We start from the raw sequence: 22648 nt of genomic DNA, 5'->3' as shown, positions 1-22648 counted from the left end.
AGGAAAGGCTAGGGCAGAAAGGACTGCTGGGCTGGAAAAGTAAGCAGGAAACCTGCACGCCCTTTTTAAAATCCTCCTCCGCGTGCAAGTGAAGTCAAAGAGCAGGGGGGGGGGGGGCGCAAGCGAGATACACATTTTCTGGACATGCTACTTAGATACTTTTGTTTTACTGTGAATGCGGCCCCCGAGGAACGAACAACAGGCAGAATAAAGACCGGTGACTGGGTCTGCTGTTGTTTTCCACACAGGGGCAGCATGGAAAGGTCTGGCGGGCCACAAGTGGCCTGCGGGCCGTACTTTGAGTACCTAGGGTCTAGGTGAATCAGTGCAGAAACACCAAATTCTGTGGTTATTCCATATTTATCAGCAACAAACTTGTATTGGTGTATTAATGCCACACCTCAGATTCACAGAATCCCGTGGAATTACCCCACCCAGCCTCCCACACAGCTTTGAATGGTCCAGTTTGTCTTATCACACCAGATTTCACCTATAGTCTAAGCTACTAATATTGCTGAGACTACCTTCACGGACAACTTCAGATGTTTCTAAATCCCAGTCGCACAGCACATGCAATTGTGCGGTCTTCGGGGGCGGGGATACTTTTTGTCCCTGTGGCTTTCCAAACAATCTTCTGGATTCCACTTAATATCTTTAAACAAGTCTGATTTTCCACCTAATAAACATCAGGGTTAGCAAGCTCTATATAAATGAAAACCTTTTTTCCCTCTTCTATCCCTCCGCCATCTTTCTCAATCCAAATAACCGACTAATATCCACCACTCAAATTACTTTCATATTTCAATATACTAATTCACCACTAATCCATTATGAATTCCGGAGTAGCGTGCTACTCACCGAAAAACTGATTCAACACCCCATCAAGGGCAGCAAGCGCTATATAAATGCAAACCTTTTTTCCTCTTCTATCCCTCCACTATCCTTCTCAATCCAAATAACTGACTAACATATCCACCACTCTAATTACTTTAATATTTCACTGTACTAATTCAACACTAATCCTTTATGGGTTACGGAGTAGCATGCTACCCACCGAAAAAGCGCTTCTAAGCCTCGTCAGGGGTAGTAAGCGCTATATAAATGCCAATACAATACATTATTTATCAGGATCCATCCTTGCAAGCCAGCGCTTCGACGATTACCAGTCCTGGGAGCCTTTAGGGAGAAGACTCTGCCTGCCTTATTGTACAAAGCATGCCTCAAAGGGAAGCCATTTTGAAAGCCAAAAGGTTCAGGATTTCTCAAAGAGAAAATGAAACGAGTATTGGCAATGTCAGTAGGTCTGTGTTTATTCTGAAAATGCAAACACAGGCATGCAGAAAGGACATTTTTTGTGATAACAGACAGGTTGACTTTGCCATCGCTTGTTAATGATGGTGGAGAGATGGTAGCAGTGTTGGTGGTGGTGGTATTAGTGCTGGTATTGTGAGGGCACTGGTATTTTGCTGTTGGAACTGGGTGATATTGTTAGAGGTGGTGCTGTGGTATTGGATGGTATTTGTAATGGTAGCATTAATTATCGTCATAATAGTGGTGTTGGCAGGAGTTTGGTGATGTGGATATTGCTGGTGGTACTGTTATTACTGATGGTGTTGGGAGGTGATGGATTTGGTGGTAGTGATGATGGTATTGCTAGAGGAGGTACTAAATGGTGGTTGCATTGGAGTGCATGGTATGGTGTTGAGGCTGTGCTGTTGGTGTTTGTGGTGGTGGTGTGATTCAAAAAAACACTTAGGGGCCGATTCCGATCCGGGTCGGAAGGGCACCAAGCGCGATCCAGCCGGAAAAACTACGAGCCGTACGCGTGTTTTCCGCCCGACTCGTACAGCTGTACGAGCGAGCCAGTACGATGCGAGCTACATGGAATTCACCAACCGAGTCGTTTGCGGGTCCGAACCGCTCCGTACGTCTCGGTCGTAAGCTAACCGTGGCGTGCAATGGATGCGATTCACGACCGAGCCAGTACGATGCACGCGTCGGACAGCCTGTGCGAGCCAGAGTGTTCGGCTCGCAAAAGCTCCCGGAGTCGGACTTCGGGGGTCCGCGTCGGACCCCCCGACATCCGCAGCTGTACGACTCGCACACAGGGGGAGACACATGGGTCTCCCCCACACAGGCATGTACGGCGTGGATGGCACCGACGCGTACCCACTGTAGGGGGCGCACTTGTTCGAGACGTACCCATTCAGTCAATGGGAGCGCATGTACGCGTCATACAACTGGCTCCCATTGACTTCTATGGGAGTCCGACCGAACCGAGTCCGACAGCATACGTGCGCATCGTACTCGCTCGGTCGGACTGTAGGGTTCCGGCTCGGTCGTAAAACACTCAGGATCCGACTCAGTCAGAGTGCTTTCCGACACGGATAGGAATCGGCCCCTTAGAATGCACTGGTAGGATTACACTCACGCTTGATTTACGACAAAAATGCTTTCTGCAATAAAAAGTATTTTTGCATGTAAGAAAAAAAAAATGTAATGTGACTAAAAGTATGTTGCTTGAGTGTACATTTCAGATGTAAAATAGGCCGCCCTGTATGGAGGTGCAAGCACTACAAAGAATGTGATAGGATACACAAAACAACCAATCACAAAATAGTGAAAGGGAAGTAGTCAACTGGGCTGACCTGAGATGTAAGTGAGAGTGTATCAAGCCATTGTCTCACAGAGGCTGATCTAAATAAACCAATATTTGAAGGGGCTCATTCAAAATCTCTCTATATATTGCAAGCAATAGGTCTAGCAGCGAGATGTCCTGTCAAACCGGATTTAAGTAAGGAAATATCTTTAGGTCTGGGTTGACAGCGATGTAAATAGCGTTAGGTAAACATTGATCAGTGACCCCTCGACTCCAACCATTGTGCTGGTGAATGAGACACAGACATCTTAGATGCTCTCGGTGAACGGGGTTGCCTAACTGTGACGTGACTGGTCCAGGGAGCAGTAAATCCATCATTGAAACTGAAGCAGCATTCTCAGCTTCCCACTGGCACCGCGTGTGACCTTGGGCGATGAGATCGTCCCCTCTTTGCCTTGTCGAACCTGCAGTGTTTGGCCCCTAACAGGGTGTCCATATATTTGCGAGATTCTTTTGCAAGCTGCTTATCTGTGGCGGATGTGAGGCCAGTAATGTCTCGAGCCTGCCACTTCGTGTGCTCCAAGAAAAAAGATGACCTCCCCCTGTAAGTTAGGTAGTCAGGGAACCTTGTTCCCTGACGACATTAAGCATCTTGCAAGTTGATTATCACTGAACTTGACAAGGCAGCTCAGAAGGTTGGTGTGCCTGCTGCAAGGCTGGATCAGGGCTATGAAAGGCACTTCGTTTTGTAAGGTGTGCAACACATCAACGCCCAATATATGCACATTATGTTATCAATGAAGGGTTCTGCCAACCCAATTTGCTTCGTTTTTGTTGCTAGCCTCAAAAGCCAAACCACGAGCTGCACGCGCAGCAGGGCGGCCTCCGGAGGTTCCATGAGTGCGCCGCGCAGTCCCTTCCGAGCCACGAGGGGTTAACGTTTCATTTTTTAATACCTGGGCTCAGCCATATTTTATGCATTGAGGTTCCCACGTACACGCGTCTCTGCACCCTTATTATAATGAATTTTTCATAGCACCGGAAATGATTTTTCTAAAATCCCCATTTGCATTCTGTTTGTTCCTCGTCCCCCGCCGCCCCTGTTTCGGGGTGGCGGGGGCAGGTTTAACACGGCGAGTCGGTTCTCGTGGTCGCGGGGACAGGTTTCGCGAGCGACGGAGCGGCGTGAATTTTAAATGGCAGGGGAGCTCCGAAATCAAATTGTCTGAGTTATTTACATGAGGCAACCTCGGAGGCAGCCAAAGTCATCGGGAGAAAAATGTTCAGGTAGATAACGCACACATCATCATCTCCGCGCTGTAATTCAGCGCAGAACATCTCCAGCTCGAAGGGAAATGGGAGGCGGACGGGGGCACCTGACTGAATATTAAAAATGCATTTCAGGCCTTCAAAGGGAAAAGCGGCCTAATTGTGTGGGAACAATCACTGAGTGCGCTTTGGGCTCACACATCTGTCACGAAAGGCGTTGATGCGGGATGGGTATATCGAGATCTGTGGGCCCCGAGGACGCTTGCTCTGCTGCGGCCCATACTGCATCCAATCAGTGTCTCTGTGAGGGAAGCCGCATTGCTCTACCTGGTGTGAGTGTGAGGGAAGCTTGCTTTGCTGTGTGTGTGAAGCTTGCACTGCTGCGGCGCATAGTGCATCCAATCAGTGTCTTTGTGAGGGAACCTGCATTGCTGTACCTGGTGTGAGTGTGAGGGAAGCTTGCACTGCTGTGTGTGTGAAGCTCGCACTGCTGGTTCCCATACTGCATCTAAGCTTGCACTGCTGGTCCCCATACTGCATCTAATCGGTGTCTATGTGAGGGAAGCTGCATTGCTCTAGCGGTTCTGTGTGTGAGGGAAGCTTGCACTGCTGTGTGTGGGTGTGTGTGAAGCTTGCACTGCTGCTGCTTGTACTGCATCCATTCTTTGTTTCCTTTAGGGGACATTAGTTGTGGTACCTGTTGTGTGTGTAAGGGAAGCTTACACTACAGATGCCCATCTTCTATCCTGTCTGTGAGGAAACCTACACTGCTGTACTTGCTGTGTCTGTGTGTGTGAAGCTTGCACTATTACTGCTTACTGCATCCATTCTTTGTGTCCATTAGGGGACCTAAGTTGCTGTACCTGTTGTGTGTGTGAAGGAAGCTTGCACTGCTGTTGCTAATTGCAAAAATATGAGGGATGTACCATAATACTTAGAAAAGGCACGGGTCAATGAAGCACAAAACAAAGAAATCCCTTTTCAAAGAGGTAAACGATAAGCGAGGTGGATATACCAGCAAATACTATGATCAATCCAAAATCAGGATCATGTGGTATAGGTACTTGGTACAAGAAATATAACAAAGATAAAGCTACTATAATGATCACAACCGTTGTTAACAAAAAGAAGAAAGGAGCTAAACAGTTTGCAACTTGCTGTAATGTGTTACTAAAATTACTCAAAATACAGAGATATACTCAAATGTATATTATTTTATTTAAAAACACTGTTAAAATTAAAAACAAGTTGTTTTGAAATGCTTGAAGTGCAAATTCATAAGGTACAAGTTCGTATGATAACCAGCATATCTCCAAACAATAATTTCCTTTATATATTGGTTTCATCATCATTATCCACTTCATCCTTTCAAAAGGCAAATAACAAATGCAAATTTGAACAGTAAAAAGATTTAATAAACACAGAAAAACTGTCGACCCGGTGTTTCGGCGAAAGTTTGATAGTTCTTCACCTTCTTCAGGCCAAACTTTTTTTTCAGTTTATCAAATCAGATTCTATTGAGACCCTAGAAATGTCGTCACCTGCTTAAAATGGCATAACACCCAGAGGAAGAGAACTGTATTCTTCTCCCGTGATACAATAATAGTAGGCTTCTATGTGGTCGTCTTTGAATTTTAAGCACCACAGGATTTGGTGTCGTTATTCAATTTGGCATGACATGCGATTTGATGTTAATAGTTCAAATAAATTTGGTAGAGCGTAGATCATATCAATGATAAGAGAGCCAAACAGACAGCTTGTTTGTTGAAAAGTCGCCTGCTGTCAAATAACCGTAATATTCTTCACGATTAGCCTTCCCTGGCAATCAGATCGGTATTGCCAAAATGCCACTATGCTTTTGCGTATTGCAATGTGGCTGGGTTCCAGGTAGCCGGGTTAGACGGTCACTGGATTCGTGTTTCATCTCTACCGGCCATCCAACTCTATACTCCAGGTGCACATACTTCATGCATTCTGTGAGCTAGGGATCCTGCACTGCTTTACATGTATGTGTGAGGGAAATTGCACTGCTACTGCCCATGCTGCCTCTGCTTTGTGTGAATGTGGGAATCTGCTTTACTGTAACGTTTGTGTGAGAGGGAAGCGTGCACTGCTGCGTGTGTGTAAAGCTTGCACTACTGCTACTGCATCCATTCTTTGTGTCCATTAGGGGACATTAGTTGCTGTACCTTTTGTGTGTGTGAGGGAAGTGTGCACCACCCCTGCCCATATTCTATCCAGTATGTGTGTCTGTGAAGGAATCTTCACGTGTGTGTATATATGTGTGTGTGTGTGTGTGTGTGTGTGTGTGTGTGTGGGTGTGTGTGGCTTGCACTGCCGCTGCTTGTACTGCAACCATTCTATATGTCCTTTATGGGACGTTAGTTGCTGCACCTGTTGTGTATGTGAGGGAAGCTTGCACTGCTGATGCCTATCTTCTATCCAGTATTTGTCTCTGTGAAGGAATCTTCACAGGTGTGTGTGTGGGGGGGACTTGCACTACTGCTGCTCGTACTGCATCCATTCTTTGTGTCCTTTAGGGGACATTTTGCTGTACCTGTTGTGTATGTGAGGGAAGCTTGCAGTGCTGCTGCCCATATTCTATCCAGTCTGTGAGGGAACCTACAAAGTTATACCTGTTATGAGTGTGTAGGAAACCAGCACTGATGTTGCCTTACTCCACCCATTCTTTGTGTCCATTAGGGTACCAGAGTTGCTGTGCCTGTTGTTTGTGCGAATAAAGCTTGCACTGCTGTTGCACATCCTTCGTGCATTCTGTGAGCGAGGGATCCTGCACTGCTTTACATGTACGTATGTGTGAGGGAAGCTTGCACTGCTACTGCCCATGCTGCCTCTGCTTTGTATGAATGAGGGAATCTGCTTTGCTGTAATTTTTGTGTGAGGGAAGCTTGCACTGCTATTGCTCATGATTTACGCAGTCTGTGTGTGTTTGCCAGGCATTCAGTGAGTGTGTTTGCTAGGGAAGCTTGCATTGCCGCTGCCAATACCTCATGCATTTTCTGCGTGAGACAGTATGCATGTGAGTGTTGGAATAAAAATGTTTTAGCTGTGCTAGTTATGTATTGTGCATCTTAAGCTAGCATTCGCGGCACTATTTTATGTTTGGCCGCCATTTTGAGCCATGATCGAAAGTAATTTCTCTCTTTGCTCCTGCTGAAAGCAGCTGCGATAGTTTTTGTTTCTCCAAGGTTGAGGCTTGCTGTACTAACGAATACACTGTTCTTAATAGTGCATACCTTTCCCACTCAATAGGTCTGCTTCCACCTTTAGAGCAGCTGGCACAGGCAGAACGACCTTGGCATTAAGATAGCGTGTGCCCAGTCTCAGGATCGAAACTCGTCCTTCTGTACTTTGTTTAACTGCCCCCAACTGGAAATTTCCAGTCAATCCTTGACTTCATTGGTTCTGAATTGCACATAATGTATCACCATGTTTGCTGATGTCAGTCCCTCTGCAGCAATCCCAGGAGGCTGGTCAGACTGGGCTCCCCTCAAGTGTATCTGAATAAATATACTTGGTTTGTATTCTCTACTGTCTGACCAACTCTTCATTTGTATGGAAGGCTGAGAGGTGGTCGCGAGTGACCCAGGTGGCCCTAATCAGGTCACTTCCTTCATGAGGGAATCTTACAGTGCTGCCCTCCCATGTCTGCATCCGTTCTGTGGGCTCACGAGGGATCTGGCTTTGCTTTACATTTGTGTTTGTCTCTCTGTGCTTGTAGGGCAGCTTCCGCCGTGGCTTCTCGCACTGCATCTATTGTGCATGTCAGAATGTTTTTGAGCATATACTCCTCCTTAATTAGCTTGTGTTTTGGTAGTCAAGAAAAAATCCCATTTCCTTTTTGTGAAATACAATTTTTTAAATTCATTTTATGTTGTTACATCCTTTCCAGAATATTATTTGGGTTACATTGTTGATACTGCAACAGCGGACACGTGGACACGAGTCTTGAGAAAGCCCTGGTCCTGTTGACCACTTAGGGCAAAACACGTGTCCGCTGTTGCAGTATCAACGATGTAACCCAAATAATATTCTGGAAAGGATGTAACCTATATTTGTGATCAGGAAAAGAACATAAAAAGAATTTAAAAAAATGCTTTTCACAAAAAGGAAATGGGATTTTTTCTTGACTACCAAAACACAAGCTAATTAATGAGGAGTATAGGTTCAAAAACATTCTGTATTGCTACATAAACAAGGCTGGAAAGGTCCAGTGACTTGAGTTAATCTCCTCCACCCATTTAAACTATATTTAGGCAATACTATCCAGGATCAGGATCCCTGGACCTTTTGTGAAACTGGGAACGATCTATTGTGTGCGTGACCATATTTAGCCCGCACTGCGAGGACCAAACCTAACCAGACAAACACCATCTCTAGGAGGGCCGGTTCCAGCAGGGTTTTCAGGTACTTTCAAGTGAGTACATCCAAAAAGTAAAAGTGGAATCATATATGCACTGCAGCTAGTCCTGCTGTGTGCATTAGTGAAAAATGCACTGCTCTGTGTGTGACAGAAGAATCCACTGCTGCTGATCCTGTCCAGGGGTGAAGTCCTGTTGTGGGACAGGCAGGTGCGCGCTGCACCTGTCCAGAGTCAGGCATGCACTGCTGCTGTCCATGCTGAATCTCTTTTGCGTGTGTGAATGAAGCTTTCACTGGTGTTTGCTGTGCAGCACGAGTGCTGTATATGAGTGGTGCCTGCAGGGCTGCTGCTTGTGCTCCATACTGGTGGTAAATGCTGACAAAGTCTTTGGTTTTGCTTTGTTCGCCATAAGTTGGCAGGGTATGCTCAGACGTGAGTCCCTTGCTCACTTTGCCACTGGATTCAAGCAAGCCTGGCTGAAGACGGCTGAAATGCCAGAAACCGGTCCTAGGAAGCTTGTTTCCGGTCCAGGGAAGACATGGCTTGGCAGTTCGGGCTAGACTGTTCCCATGAGGCACAGGGTCAGACTGATTTGCATATGGCCATGTCTGAGCTGGGGTGGCAGAGTGGGCTAAAGAATGGGGATGGATTAAACCCAGATCAGTTGACTGGGGGTGAGTGCTTGCAATGTTCAACACTCCGTCCATCATTTCCTTTGGTTTTGACAAAGTAAGATAAGCGCCACTTCTACAAGGGTCAGTCCTACTGTGTGTTGCGATCCTTTTGTGCAAGTGTATTAAAACAGTGAAAATGTGGAAACATTTACTTGGGCCCTACGTATAACAGCATCGAAGCACAGGTGCCTTTAGAGTAGTAAAAATACAATTCATTGTGGTCAATGGCGGGGGTTATGTGTATCTACCATTCTGGAGTAGTGGCGTATTACTGAAACATGCATTGCTTCTCCGTAGGCTCTGCCTTTTGTCTGTGTGAAGTAAGTGAGTGAACTTTGCACTGCACTAGTGCTGCCTGTGCTGTACCTGTTGCACGTGTTTGAGGGACGCTTAAAGTGCTCCTGTCTGTGCTTTACCTGTTGCGTGTGTTTGAGGGAGGCTCAAAGTGCTGCTGCCTGTGCTGTACCTGTTGCGTGTGTTTGACAGAGGCTCAAAGTGCTGCTGCCTGTGCTGTACCTATAGGGTGTGTTTGAGGGAGTCTTAAAGTGCTGCTGCCTTTGCTGTTCCTGTTGCGTGTGTTTGAGGGAGGCTTAAAGTGCTGCTGCCTGTGCTGTACCAGTTGCGCGTGCTTGAGGGAGGCTTAAAGTGCTGCTGCCTGTGCTGTACCTGTTGCGTGTGCTTGAGGGATGCTTAAAGTGCTGCTGTCTGTGCTGTTCCTGTTGCGTGTGTTTGAGGGAGGCTTAAAGTGCTGCTGCCTGTGCTGTACCAGTTGCGTGAGTTTGAGGGAGGCTCAAAGTGCTGCTGCCTGTGCTGTACCTGTAGGGTGTGTTTGAGGGAGTCTTAAAGTGCTGCTGCCTTTGCTGTTCCTGTTACGTGTGTTTGAGGGAGGCTTAAAGTGCTGCTGCCTGTGCTGTACCAGTTGCGCGTGCTTGAGGGAGGCTTAAAGTGCTGCTGCCTGTGCCTTAATTTTTGCATGTCTTTGATGGATACTTGCACTACTGCTGCATGGGTAGTCCCTATTCCATATGTGAAGGACGTCTGTGCCTCTATTGTGACTGGTGCTCTGCTCGTAGTGCATCTATGTGTGTGTGGTGTAGTGGGTGGAAGCTTGCACGGCTGCTGGCCCTGTGATACTTGTTTTGTGAGCTAGTGAAACAAGCACTGCTGCCCCACATGCTCTTTCTGTTTTATCTGTGAATCAAATCTGCTCTTTTTCTGCTTGTGCTGTTCCTGTTGTCAATCTGTCAGGGAAGCTTGCACTGCTCAAGCCTTTGCTGCGCCAATGCTTTGTGTGAGTGAAACACACAATGCTTTTCTTACTTGGACTGCAACTTGTTTATGAAGGGAAAGCGCTTATGGTGCGTGGCTGTACGACGGAAAAATGCAGGGAAATACATTGCCAAGCCTTAACCCCGCATTTTATACCCCGTATTTTGTTACAATGCATGTGCTTTTACAACATATAATATCACAAAAGGCAACTGCTGTTTTCTGTTCTCCGAAAGGATATACAGATTATCGAAATGAATTAGACAACAGGGGATCCCAACAAAATGGTTTGTCCTAATAAATAACCACTCTGGGTGTTGGAATGTCCAAAGATATTGGAGAAGACGCCTCACTCACTAATAGTGACATGCTTCATCATTGGCGTCTTTCCACACCCAGGTAAGATGGTACTACCTGGGCAGACTCAACCAAAGATGTTATGGGAGTTCTTATATAAAGTATTGACTGGTTATGCAGGGAACCAGATGGGTGATATTAAAAATACCTACAGGTATACCCAAACTCTATGTTTTATTCCTAGGGTACTTGGGGTATAGGATAAAATCTTGAACTAAATGGTTTTTTTTGTAAATGTGATTTATTCAAATGTACCCTCTTTAAAATGCCAACATGTTTCGGCCCTCAACGTGAGCCCTTCCAGGTCTGGGGCCTTCTTCAGGGCTAGAATGTCTACTCCAAAGACTCCCTGCTTTATGTTAAGCAATTAGTTAATGCAGAAAAAATGAGGCCTATTGCACTCACCTATATTTTTTACTGATCCAGTAGTTTTTCTATTGAATGGTGCTAAATTGCACCATGCGGGTCGGTGGACTATGGTGCCGTCTTGTAGTCACACATTCATCAAAGATCGGTCACCGTCTGTATACCTGTAGAACACGCACCGCCCGCCGCCGAGTATGCCATTAACACGCATTGTTTTTATATATAAAAAAACAATTTATTTTTGTGGGGAGATCCCCCAACTTACCTTAAATGTGTGGTAAAGGTATGCATTGGAAAAACATACAGGTGGTAAAAACATGCATGCTAAAAAATGTGTGATAAAGGCACGACGGGGTAAAAACCTTGTAACGTTTGTTTCCCGCTGTGCTTTTGCACATGCTGCACCGGTTCTCTGCGTGAAAGAGTGAAGCCTGCACAGCAGTTGTCTGTGCTTTCCCTATTCTTTCTAGCAGCATGTACTGCTGATACCTATCTGCTTTTGGAGGGAGCAGGCACCTCCACTGCACCTGTTCTGTTTGTGAACGAATCTTGCACTGCTGCTGTCTGTGCTATGCCTGTTGTTTGTATGTGAGGGAAGCTTACACTTCAGCAGCCCATTTTCTATCTGTTTGACTTGTGATTGAAGCTTGTACTGCTGCTGCTGCTTATGCTGTATTTGTTCTGTCTGAAGGAAGCATGCATTGCTGCCTGTGCTCTTCCTTTTCAGAGGTGTGTTTGTGTTTGAAGGGGCTTACACTCCTATAGTTAAAGTTAAAGTTTGTAGATTTATATAGAGCGGCTTATCACCCATGAGGGTATCCAGGCACTGTCCATTGGTACAGAGAGATGAAGTGATTTGCCGAGAAACACAGGCTGTTGCGCCGACGCTGAGACTCGAACCTGGTTTCCCAGCTCCCGAGTTGTCAGCTCTGGCTGCTGCGCCACATCCTCTCCCTTTTATTGGCATTGATATATCCATTATGTGCATTGGTGAAACATGCATTGTTACCAATCTTCTCTTCGGATTATGTGTAAAGGCAGTGGGCACCGCAGCTGCCATTGCAGCTTCCTGCTGTGCTTATTCTGATCGGTATGCGAGGAATGCTTGCTCTACTGCAGACTTTGCTGCGCCTGCTGTATGTGTGTGCGAGTGAAGCTTGCTCTACAGCTACCTGTTGTGGGCATTTGAGAGATGCTTGCACTGCTCTAGCCTCTGCTGTGCATATTCTTTATGTGAGGGAATCCTGCACTGCACCAGTACTTTGTGCTTCTGTGTGTGAGGGAAGCTTGCACTACCATTATCTTCCTTGCCAATACTACTCTTGGATCATTGATGTATCTCTAGCGCTTAGAGCTGGCCCTCACATCTGGGTGTTCCGTCCACAAGTTAGTAGATGTCTTCCTAGCCGTATTCAAGAGCAGAATGGAGTAACCATCATAAAAGGACCCAAAGGCTCCACAAAGAGACAGTGCAGATAAGCACATGTTCTGTTTGTAGTGCATGATTGCTGGGATCAAGAAAAATATGAACAAGTATTGGCAATGCCAGTAGGTCTGCCTTTTAAATGAAAGCGCCTCAAGTCATCATACATGCAATCACTCATCCTTGCGTTCGTGCTTCCATTCATCCACCCGTTGACTCATTCTTACATTCACTCACTTATAAAACCACAATAAACACACTCACAAATCTCTACAGTATATACAACCTAAATAAAAAGAATAAAAGTAGAACGTAGAAAACAGGCTGGTACCTACACCTTGTGGGAACATGCTTGCAGTAACAAATACAATTTGGCATAGAAAGCGGTGCCCGTGGTGTTGTACATCATGCATCAATGTTTCAGAGTTTGAGCATGGCACTACATTTAGGACTAACGATTTGGCCATCTTAAAACGGTCAAACAAAGATACACCATGGACAATACCATTCCGTGACTGCGGCCTGGTGTAGATGCAGAAGCCGCGCCAAAGAGGGCACACCGCAGATGAGAGGCAAGCAAGAGCTCCATTAGCACTGTCTGGGGAGCTCTAGTCTTCTCTAAAATATGAAAATAACAAGCATTGGCATAGCCAATAGGTCTCGCCTTTGGGACCTTATAAGTGTTTAGCAATGCAACAGTTGCATAACTAAATACTTATAAGGTCCCAAAAGCGAGACCTATTAGCTATGCCAAGCAGCTGTGTGGCAGTGAAAGTGATCCCGATCACGATCAAACATCTAAGCGGCGGGGAGGAGCCTAGCGCGCAACCAAGATGGCCGCGTAGGTGCGAGGCTCCCGAGGACCTCCGCGACCTCCTACATATATCCTGACAATATCCTGTCCTAGATGAGGGGACTGTGTTGGTGAGCCCGAGCTGAGGTGGCACCCGCTTTCCGCTTCCAAATTGGACCTCGGACTCCGGCGGTAGCGCCGTTTGAGATTTCCGGCCTTCTCCACGCCGGACCCCGGATTGGAGTTGTGGGGTGATCCGGAGGCAAGGTCAACAACAGCGGCGGGCTGGGCGCGGCGGCTCGCGTACCCCGCACTTTCACTTTCGCTTTTGCACCCTCCTTGCTGTGTTGGCGAGGTTGGGTTACGGGGCACTGTGAGGTAGTGTGACCCCGTTGGGGTGCCCTGCCGGCCCGCCGGCTGTGACTTGCCCCGTGGCCCTGTGGTGACCCCCCCCCCCGGATCCCGTGAACCGGCTTGCCCGCCCTTTACGACGTGCCTGGCACGGCTGTGGGACTGGAACCATGTCCATAAAGCAAGATGGAGATCGGGCAAAGGTGAAATCGACCCGACGTGGCGCAGTCCCCCAGTCCAACAGCATGGACCGCTACACCCTCCAGAAGGGATCTCCCGAGGTGCCGCGTAAGTCCCCTGAGGGCCCGACTGATGCTCCTGCTCTGCCCGCGGACCTGACCCTGCGAGACGTGATGGGCGCCATCGCTGAGATGAAGGCCTCGGTGGACCAGCGCTTTGATACACTGGCGCAGAAAATCGACTCGGTCCTTGTGGATGTTGGCCTGGTAAGGGCCGATTTATCCAAGACTAATGACCGGGTTGATTCGTTGGCCCACACCACATCGGGCCTCACGACGGATGTGGCAGCCCTCCAAAAGGAGGTGCGCCGGCTTGGCCAGGCGAGCGCGCTGATGGATCGTCGCCTGGAGGATTCTGAGGGTCGGGCCCGGAGGAACAATGTCCGTATTCTCGGGGTGCCTGAGGGACGGGAGGAGGCGGCGGCGGATCTATTCGTGGAGGACTTGATTCTCACCCACCTCCAGCCCCGGGGACTGAGTAAATTCTTCGCGGTGGAGCGGGCCCACAGGGTTCCCGGGGGAAGGCCTAAGCCCGGAGCCCCCCCGGCCTCTCATCGCCTGGATTTTCAACTTCCGAGACAGAGACGCTATCCTGCAATCCTCCAGACTACAGGGGCCGGTCAGACTCGACAATATGGATATAAATTTTTATCCTGACTTCACCCCAGCGGTCCAAAAGCAGAGACTAAGCTTTCTCGGAGTCAAACGTCGTCTACGGGACCTAAATCTCAAGTACGCTATGCTTTTCCCGGCTAAGCTGCGGGTGGAGTTGGATGGCCGTACGCACTTCTTTGATCGTCCCGAAGCAGCCGGGGACTGGTTGGATACTTTGCCTGGGGATCGGGGTCGGGGGGGTGGGGGGGGGAGCAGTGGGGGGAGAGGGCCCGCCGGATCAGGACTGAGGGCCTAATATTATGCCTAGCTCTGGACAAAATTGATGTCACTTTAGACTGTTCACCTGTTTGAGTAAGTCTCCTCCTGTGGAGGTCGTGTAGGGTCTCTTGGGGGTTCTCCCTCCTCCTCTGGGGGTTTAGTTAGTTTCACCATCTACGGGGCGACAGGCACACTGCACTTTGGGGGGGCTGTTTGGGCTCATGCAGGGGTGTAGGGAGGGGGGAGTTCTGTTGGGGGGGGGGAGTTGGGGTGGGGTGTTGTTGTTCGTTTTTACCACAAGGCAAACCCTTTTCTGTATCGTTTTCAAGGTGCTCTACGGGGGACGAATGATGGCTCCTGTGTGTTATGGGGGGTAGGGAGTTGACTTTGTTGTCTTGGAACGTTAATGGACTGGGGGATAGGATCAAGCGAGGTGTGGTCCTGCAGTATTTGAAACGAATTTCACCCGATGTAGTCTTCCTGCAGGAGACACACCTTATTGGAAACTCTTTCTGTGCCATGAATCGGCGTGGCTATCGTTTGGTGGCCCACTCGGGCTTCACGTCGGGCTCACGGGGTGCGGGCATTATGGTGAAGAACTCGCTCCCGTTGGAAATTGATGAGGTGCGCCATGATGATAGGGGGCGCTATGCTGTTTTAGTGGGGAGAATGGAAGGCAAAGTGGTGGTTTTTGTATCGGTATACGTCCCACCGGGGTTGCAGGCGACAACTTTTGCAGACCTGGGGCGCCTCCTCCTGGGCCTTCCGGGGGGACTCCTAGTGGTTGGGGGGGACTTCAATGCGGTGGTTTCTGGGACTCTGGATCGTCACCCCCCTAGGGACCTCCCCCGGGCCCAGGCGTGGCTACCTGGCCTCTTGGATACACTGGGATTGGTGGACTGCTGGCGCTTAAAACATCCCACGCAGCAGCAGTACACTTTCCACTCGGGGGCACATGGTAGCCTCTCACGGCTTGATCATGTCCTTGTCCCGGCGGCCTATGCTGGGAGTGTGGGGGAGGTGCGCCATCTGGCGCGGGGTATTTCAGATCACTCCCCGCTCCTGTTCCATTTCGATGTCCTTCCGAGGGGTGAGGGCAGGGTAGTTCCCATCAATGCCTGGTACCTGCGCGACCCCACTATTCGCGCTGCTGTGATTAAATCCCTGCAGCGATACTTTGATGAGAATGTGGGGTCCATCTCTTCGGCTATCTCCTTGTGGGAAGCCTTCAAGACGGTTCTCAGAGGGGAGGCCCTGTCCCTCATTTCCCATGCCCGGAGGCGCGAGCGGGAGGAGGTTACCTGGGTGGAGGCCGAAATCGCTGAATTGGAGGGTGATTTAGAGAGCGGAGTGACGGATGCTGCACTGCATGTCCTACAACTTAAGCAGGCGGCCTACAGGGCCCTCGTTACGGAGGCGGCCAGGGGCCTCAGTAGGGAGCAGCAGGGGCGACTGTATGATGTGGGTGATAAGGCGGGCAAACTGATAGCGTGGTTGGATAAAAAGGAGAGAGTGAATCGTGTGGTCCCGCTGATTGAGAGGACGGATGGTGTGAGTGTCACCGAGCCAGAAGAAATTGTCTCCTGTTTCGCGGATTATTTCAGCGAGGTGTATTCTTCGGTCTCTCCTTGCTCGGAGGAGGACTCCCATTCCCTGCTTAGGGATATCGCGTTGCCCTCCCTCTCGGAGGAGGACAGGGTGTCGCTGGATGCCGCTCCTACATCCGACGAAATTGCCCTCGCCATACGTTCGGTTGCCTCTGGCAAGGCCATGGGCCCAAATGGCATCCCTATCGAGTTATATAAGCTGCGACCAGATGTATTGGCGCCCCACCTCCGCGCGATGTTCCTGACGGCCCACTCGCTGGGCTCCCTCCCACCGGACCAGCGTCTGGCTACTATCGTGGTGATCCACAAGGAGGGGAGGCCTCGGGACCGGGTCACATCCTACCGGCCTATCTCGCTTTTGAATGCGGAGCCCAAAATTCTCGCTAAGGTGCTGGCCAATCGGCTGGTCGGCGTGGTGGGCGATCTGGTTCACCAAGACCAGTCCGGCTTTATCCCCATCGCAATACAGCCCTTAATCTGCGGCGCTTGCACGGGGTGCTCGCACGTGTCCCATTCGTGCGGGAGCCGGCCATTTTGGCGTCCTTAGACGCGACTATGGCGTTTGACACGCTTGAGTGGCCATACATTTGGGCGATGCTGGCGAAATTTGGATTCGGCCCGGGCTTCATCAGTTGGGTCAAATTGTTGTATTCGGGCCCATTGGCGCAGGTGGTGGTGAATGGAAGAGTTTCGGCCCCATTCGAGCTGGGCCGGGGCACGCGACAGGGCTGTCCCTTGTCGCCGCTCCTGTTTGCGCTGGCCTTGGAGCCCCTGGCGGAGTGGTTGCGGTGGCACCCCTCCATCCGTGGACTCCGTTGGACCCCCGAATATGAGGACCGTGTGTCCCTATACGCTGACGACATCCTTTTGTACCTAGCCTCCCCACGTAAGTCACTCATAGTCCTGGTTGATGTTTTACGTTCATTTGGCCGGAACTCAGGCCTCGTCATCAACTGGGCTAAATCATGCGTGTATGTGCTCTCTGGGGAGGCTCCTGTCCTTCCGCGCGGTTGTCCGATTCAGATTGCCTCTCAGGGGTTTCGATACCTGGGTGTCTACATTACTCTGGACCCAGAGGCTCGCTACGCGCGGAATTTGCTTCCCCCTCTCCAGCGCTTGAAGGAGGACGTCGTGCGCTGGCGGCGCCTGCCGCTTTCGCCGCTCGGCCGGGCGGCTTTGTTTAAGATGATGTCGTTGCCACGTTTCTTATACGCTCTCCAGAACACTATGGACCCAGTCCCGGCGCGCTACTTCCGTGAGGTGGAGAGTTTACAGCGCCGCCTGTTCTGGGACGGGAGGCCGCGCATTGCCCTGGCGAAGTTGACGCTCCCATGGTATGACGGGGGGATCGCCCTCCCGGACATTAAACGGTATTACTGGGCCTCCCAGCTAGCTGCAATTAACCATGGCCTCTATGGGCCCGCCTTGAACCCGGCGTTTGAGATGGACAAGATGCTACTGCCCGGTGGCGACTACAATCGAGCGCTCTACTCTGGCGCGCCCGATGCTCGCTTGACGGGACCTACGCGTGTCATGGTCAGAGTATGGCATGCGGCTAATGCAGCTATGGGGTGGAAGGACCGTTTGACCCGGGCGTCACCGCTGTATGCGTCTGAGAAGCTGGGCTCTCTCTGGACCTCGAAGGGCTTCGCGAAATGGGACATGATAGGCATCAGTAAAGTGGGGGATCTCTGGTCGAGGGGAGGATTTAAAACATTCGAGATGCTGCAGACGGAGTTTCAGTTGCAGGGTAGTGAATACTTTCGATACCTGCAGATCCGTCATGCACTGGGCTCCGTCTTCCCAGACGTCGCCTCCATCCCGGAGTCTTCCCCCCTGGAGGATAGAGTGCTAGATGGCCACGTTCCAGATAGTACGATCTCCCTTATTTATAAAAAACTGATTAATGATCGATCGGGCTTGCTGATTGGCCTTCGCGAGGCTTGGGTTGCCGACGGTCTGGAATTGGACGATGAGGACTGGATCTCCGCGGTGGCCTCTCCGAAGGAGGTGGCTATACCGGCTCGCCTTCGCTTCGTCCAGCTCAAAATACTCCACCGGGTCTACATGACGGGGCCAAGGCTTCAGCGCATGGGCTACACTGTGGATGGTTTGTGCAAGCGTGGTTGTGGTGCCGTGGCGACCTTCCTGCACATTTTATGGGAATGCCCGAAGGTGGAGCGATTCTGGCGCGGGGTGCATGAGGTCCTGCGAGTGGTTACGCGTGTTGCGCTGCTGCCGGAAGCGAGGAGATGCCTGTTGAATGTGTGGGAACCAACTGACTACACGGCTCCGCAAACGTGGTGGGTGACTCTGGGATATATGATTGCTAAGCGCGACATTGCGCAACTGTGGGGATCCCAGAACCCCCCGACGGTGTCGGCCTGGAAAGAGCACATGGATTGGTGCATGTTTCGAGAAAAGGTGGTGTATGTGGCGAGAGGTAAGCCTGCGACATGGGTGAAAGTGTGGGGCCCCTGGAACGCCTACCGTGGGAGTATTTGCGCGCCACCGTTGCTGCCTGCTGCCTCACCAGCCCCGTCCCCTTAGCTGACCCCTTCCCCTGGCCCCGGGCACAGGCCCCCCCAGTCCTCGCTCTGTTTCCCTTCCCCTCTTTGGACTCCTCTAATAGTTGGGGTTCCCCTCTGGGGAGCACGTGCTGTCACTTTCGACTGTAGGGTAGCCTTGTGGGTGTTGTTTTTTTTTTTTTTTTTTTGTTGTTTGTATAAAATGAAACCGCACTGTGACGTATTATGGCTGTGACCCATGATGTTGATGACTCCTTTTTATGCTCCTTTGTAATGCCAAGGGTTCTCTGAACGTATGCCATATGTTTCTGCCATCCCTAGCGGCCGGCCGGAAGGTTGTGGGCCCATAATTGTATATTCTTGAGATTTGTAATAAACGGTTTCAAAAAAAAAACAAAAAAAAAAAAAACATCTAAGCGGCCGCGAAAGTGAAAGTAATCGCGGTAAAGCGCGGCCCGCGCGCCCGCGCACATGCACTGTAGCTCTAGGCTGGCCTGGTAGCAGTACTTTTTGGAGCCCTCTCAATAAGTCTCGCCAGACCAGCGCATGCGCTGGGTCAGGCGAGACCTAAAAAGGAGCGGGGAAAAATGAAAGAGGAAATCTAAAATGAGAACATTGAAGATGAAAGGATTGGTCCTGCAGCCCTGATGCTGGAAAGCACTCCTTTACAGAGGCAGCAGGCAGCATGGAGCTAGGGGTCGGCCCTCCCCAGTCACTGGCCCTGTTCTCCTGTGAGTGACGGTGGCAGCTCTGTGGCCAGAGATGGTGGGTACCACTAGCCAATCCTTAAAATAAAGTCAAAAGCCCTCCAGGCCTTCGAAAGAGATTCTATCAAACCATATTACAGAGCACATCTTCTCGACACTCCCTACTGTCGGTCAAAGAGGGCAATGAACGCCAAACCCTTGTCTACTCCAGTAATCTGTGAGACCCCACGTAACAACATTCTCTCTGACATGCTTCTGCAGAGTGCTAGAACACTCCATCTTTAAAAGCCCTTAACGCATGCGTTTGACAATAAGGAAGTCAAGCCTACTGGCTGTATTGCAGCGTTTTAAAACAGATCGTACATATGGAATCTGATATAACTCTTCCTAATGAAATAATAAAACAAATAACCTTTACCGTTGTATCGTTGTCAAAAACAACACAGTGATAAAATTACAAGTATGTACAAAATGACAGTTGGCAAAACAATAACAAGGGTTATCACAGTGAAAACCCCCAGAGTTTGTCAGAGGAGGTGACCAGCTCCAAACCCCTTGATTACTAAAGTAATCTCTGAGGATTCATGTAACAAAATACAGCCTGTCACACAGTGTAAGAAACATCCACTGTTAAAAGTATAGGGGCAATACCAAGCGATTTTCACAATAAATCTTTGCCTTTGGCTTGTCGTTGTAACCAGCTCAGACCTACTATGTTGAACGTGAAACATGCCCACAAGGCAACCATCAGTTATATAGTCACAAAATTACAAATATATCCGAAACTTCAATAACCCAAATAAAATCATCTGTCTCCTAAGAGGGCCTAACAAGGATTATCACAGTGCAATCCTTCAGTGTCCAATGTTTGCCACGGGAACCACCACCACATCTTTGTCCGTTATGGTAATCTGAGATTCCATGTAACAAAATACCTCCCTGCGTGCTTCAATGCATAGGAACAGCAATGCACCCACAAATGTCTACTACATTTAACATATGCTTTTAACAGTAAACGCATCAGACCTGCTTTCCATAGTAAACAGATCAGGCCCATGGCTTGGTCATTGACTTGCTGCCATACCCAGGGCAGTCCTCCTGTACTCAGTGGGCATAATCTTTCAAAAGGTAAAAAGTTCAACAAAAGCACTCTTTTCAGTGGAAGCACACTTCTTTGGCCCAATCAAATCCCATACTCAAGGTAACCAACATGTGGGCGGAGCCAAATCCGCTCTCTCAGTAGTACTTCTGGCAGCTCTTTTTCTGTTGATCACATACTGTGTGGCGACAGCTGCGCTGTCAAGCCAGACCTCAAAATGGTTAGCCGTGGGAATGAGAAGAAATAAAAAGAAAGGACCCACCGACCATTATCTGTAGGTTTGAGTAGAGAAATGTAAGAAAATAGCAAAACACCAGAACAAAAGCCCATAAAGGAGAAAAGTCAATAGCATAACACCAAATGATACCCCCTCCCTAGCAGAATGTGATGTGTGGCACCCAGGTGTCCACATCTCACAGATATTCATTGGGCTTGGGCTGAATGCCCCCCCCTTGAAGGGTTTGGGGCCCATGGCGAGTTGGGCCACCTGCCCCGCAGCGGCGAGCATTGCACCACTGAGAAGGGTCTCAAAGGAACAGAATCAAGGTGGGCTGCGAAAGGGATAGTGGTTGAGAAGAACAAAATGAGAACAACATTTTGAGGTAATATAATATACTACCATATAATATGATACGCACAGTGGACATTGCTATTATAGCGTTTTCACGTCTCAAAGAGCTAAAAGCAACTTTTTCAAAGAGATAGCATTGGGGCTTCCGCTTTTTAATGCTCCGATAAGACAAATCAATGTATTTCCTTTTTTTTAATGAAAGTAAATACCTTTAATACCATACCTGACAAAGAAGGGATGATGCGTGGTGCCTGCGTTTTTAAGTTTGGCAAAAAAACGAAAAAAAATAGAATAAGCACGTTTCTCAAAATTAAGCTTCAGAGGAACGTCCTTTGGATGTAGTAACATAGGGCGGACAGAATGTTTTTTGTGTGAATCGAGGACAAATTTGTATATGAAATATTAAAGCAAAATAGGGGAGAGGGAGAAAGTGGTCTGGGAAGAAGGTGAAATAACGCCAGTGATCACTGTCGTTATACATATTTTTCTATATAGGGTGCTTTGGCTGAATGCGCTACAAATGACAGATGGTTCATATTTTATAATGTCATGAATGACCATTTCTAGAGTTCATGCTACGCACTAAATTGTCTTTCTGCGATTGGTTGCAGATTTGACTGCGAAAGCTCCTGGTCATGGTATTTATTTGCTTGTTTGTTTCCGAAGGACTCAAATCTCTGATTTGCACTGATCTGCGCAGCAGGCACGCAGACCCACTGGTCTGCTTTCCGCAGTTAACAGGAATATAATCACCCAGCAAACTGTTTGCTTACTTTATGGGGTAGGTGGCTTACTTTATGGGGTAGGTGGCTTACTTTATGGGGTAGGTGGCTTACTTTATGGGGTAGGTGGGGATGATAGGCTGAGCAGTACCACCCGCGATCGACCCTTTACAGACCAATCTCGTCAGCGAGTAAGGGAACCCACTGAGCTACCTTACAGGGCCAGCTGGTCATGAGACCAAGCCTGGAGCAAGGGGCAGAGGGCGATAGGCCGCACTCACCCCGGGGTGTCGTCTCAGCTGCCTCCCCAGCGCAGAGAGCTTCTGGCGAATGTTCATGGTGTCCGGTGCCTCGGTTCGCGGTCCTCCGCGGAGCCGGGTATCTCACTCCTCGTTCGTGTGGGTGCAACAGGCCTGTGGCCTCAGAGGAGGGGGGATGAGGAGGGCGCTGCCGGGCCCGCCCTCCCTCCCAAGGAAGCAAGGCGGCTGGTGGGTGGATGTATCTGTGGAGTGCAGGGCCAGCTTCAGATAAAGAGACCTCCTTTCAGATGAGTGCATGGAGCCCCCTTATGGGCCACTTTTTCTGGTTGACATATGTTACGCAAACACTAATAAAATGTATAAACATTTATGAACAAATACTACAAAAGACAGGGGGAGCTGGGGCCCCTTCGATTCAAAGGGGTGAAATGTTCACACTCTGCCAGAGTGGGCGCGGTCACGGCAGGTGGGGTGGTTGGTGGAAGGGTGTAGGTGATTGGGGGTGAGGGGGTTGATAAGAATGGGTGTAGTGTGGGCGGAATGGGTGCGTTTAAGGG

The 22648-nt window shown here is 49.3% G+C and overlaps 1 long non-coding RNA gene across 1 annotated transcript in view; it reads right to left on the bottom strand.

Annotated features, from left to right (window-relative positions):
- LOC146856474 (uncharacterized) overlaps positions 1-22240 on the bottom strand; it is a 77142-nt gene extending 54902 nt beyond the window's left edge. Inside the window, exon 1 of the long non-coding RNA XR_014980952.1 lies at positions 22113-22240. This is a non-coding gene — a long non-coding RNA (uncharacterized LOC146856474). The remainder of the gene's footprint in view (positions 1-22112) is intronic.
- Positions 22241-22648: the final 408 nt, after the last annotated feature.

This window comes from Triturus cristatus, chromosome 4_1 (assembly GCF_964204655.1).
Source record: "Triturus cristatus chromosome 4_1, aTriCri1.1, whole genome shotgun sequence".
NCBI lineage: Eukaryota > Metazoa > Chordata > Amphibia > Caudata > Salamandridae > Triturus > Triturus cristatus.
Note: the sequence above shows the minus strand (reverse complement) of the source record. Positions and strands in the feature narration are given on the sequence as shown.